Here is a 2,484-nt window from a genome sequence, read left to right on the forward strand (position 1 = left end):
ACATTCCAGCAGGGGACAATTAAATACATTTAAGACAACCCCTTTTTTTTCAAGCTTGTAATACAATTAGATACACATGACACAAACATTTAAAAGGCTGAAAAAATGTCGACAGTGCACAAGTGAGCACAAATAAACATTAACAAGTGCATGAGCCCTGAGAAGAGCTGGGATGAAAAAGTGATTAGAGCAAGAGTTAAGCTGACAAGCAAGTGCTCCCAGTCTGAGCTATTTAAAGATGTGATAACCTGCTTCAGGAAGTAGTAAATTCTCATCATGGGAGAGGCTTCCAGCACAGGCTGGATGGACAAACACTTGGCAGATCAATTTGGGTTGTATACGGCTTCTAAGGTCCCACCAACCCTGAGATTCTGTGATTTAGTCAACTTATTTTGAATAGCCACTATGTACCTAGTACTAGGACAAGCTCCTTTCACAAAGAGAATTAAGACACACCATCAAGGAGGACACAGTCTAGTGGGGCAGTTAGCACAAACCCAGAAATGTAGAATGAAGTGTAATCAGTGCTCATATGGCATGGGAGCAAAGACCTACACCTAACTCAAACTGGGAAGGGGAATTAAAAAGGTAAATCAGGCGTTTCTTAGAGGTAATACCTAAACGAACCCTTGAAGAAGAGCAAAAATTAGCCAGATGTTCCAGTTATCTATTGCAATGTAACAAACGATCTCTAAAACTTAAAACAAGTATTTTATTATTTCATAATTTAGGTACCTACTTAGTAGCTGGGCTGGTTGGTAGGCTGCAAGACAGTTTCACTCACATGCCTGGTACCTTGGAGGAGATGGCTTTAAAGACAGGTCTCAGCTAGAACCCTCCCTCTCTCTGGGAAGTTTCAGAGCTTCTCCATAAGATCTATCCAGCAGGGTAGGTGGATCCTTACAAGGTGACTCTGCACTCCAGGAACGAGTGCTCTAAGAGATCAAGGTGGAGGCTGCAAGGGTTTTTATAGCTTAGCCTTGGCAGTCAGGCAGAATCACGTCCAACACAATTTATTGGTTACACATGGGTCACTGTGGGTGGAAACACACAAGTATGTATCAATAAATACTCGGGAGGCATGATTTATTGGAGGCCAGCACAGAGTCTGGTTACCACACCAGGCTAAGAGGCTTGGGAAATTAAGAGTATGCAATTTTCAGCTAGAATGGATATCATGCACAAAGACAAAGAGGCATATAAGACTAAATCCTGAGAAACAGCAGGCTGCCACCATTACCAGCTCAGCAGTGCATGAGCAGAGGGGACACCCAGGCCACACCCCATTGCTTTGTCTTCCTGCCACCGGCTCCCACATCCTAGGTCCCACGTAGATGACCTTAAAGGCAGAAACGCATGCTCCTTTCAACAGCCTGTCAAAACGTGGTGGACTCCTATGAAGTTCTAGGCGTGCAGAGACATCACTCAGCCTTTTAAGGATATAAAAAAGGCATATCAGAAACTAGCACTAAAGTGGCATCCAGATAAAAATCCTGAGAATAAAGAATAAGCAGAGAGAAAATTCAAACAAGTAGCTGAGGCTTATGAGGTGTTATCAGATGCTTAAAAACGGGATATCTATGACAAATATGGCAAGGAAGGGTTAAATGGTGAAGGTGCAGGTGGAAGTCATTTTAACAGTCCCTTTCAGTTTGGCTCCACATTCCATAACCCAGATGACGTCTTCAGGGAATTTTTGGTGGAAGGGGTCTGTTTTCATTGGACTTCTTCAAAGACCCATTTGAGGCCTTTTTTGGGGATCTAGGAAGCAGAAGTTGAGGCACAGAGTCTTTTCTCTGCCTTCAGTGGCTTTCCATATTTTGGAGGGGCGGGTGTTCTTTTGATACCGGATTTACTTCTTTTGCCTCCCTAAATCACGAGGGCCTCACTTCATTCTCTTCCACATCACTTGGCGGTAGTGGAATGGGCAACTTCAAATCTATATCAACTTCTAAAATTGTTAATGGCAGAAAAATCACTACAAAGAGAATTGTCGAGAACGGTCAAGAAAGAGTAGACATTGAAGATGACCAATTAAAGTCCTTAAGGCTAAATGGTAAGGAACAGCTGCTATGCTTGGATAACAAGTAATTCAATGCATGCACTTAACAGAAATGTTAACTATAACAAGCTCCATCTGAAGATTGATAGGAACTTTTTTTAAGATGCCAAATGAACTATCTTTCAGTATAACTGTACCTAAAGTATTTGTAAACAGCTCATCCAAACCACTATTGGTCATAAACTTGGAGTTTATTGTTCGGACCACATAATAGGACCATTTTTTGGTCTTTAAAATTGTTGTAAATCTCTGCATGCACTTTGTTTTCTATTAAATGTAACCCAGGGTGCCTGTGGCTCTTTCCTACACTAACACTAGCAAGACCTGCCTTTCTATTGTGTTTGAAATGTGAGCTAAGTAGTGTCAGCCTGCTGTGAAGTTAACATTGCCAGGATGAATCTTCCACAAAAATAATCTCAATT

General features: G+C 41.7%; 1 pseudogene; it reads left to right on the plus strand.

Annotated features, from left to right (window-relative positions):
- The first annotated feature begins 1,356 nt into the window (after positions 1-1,356).
- Positions 1,357-2,091, plus strand: LOC132513073 (dnaJ homolog subfamily B member 6-like; annotated as a pseudogene).
- Positions 2,092-2,484: the final 393 nt, after the last annotated feature.

Source organism: Lagenorhynchus albirostris, chromosome X (genome assembly GCF_949774975.1).
Source record: "Lagenorhynchus albirostris chromosome X, mLagAlb1.1, whole genome shotgun sequence".
NCBI lineage: Eukaryota > Metazoa > Chordata > Mammalia > Artiodactyla > Delphinidae > Lagenorhynchus > Lagenorhynchus albirostris.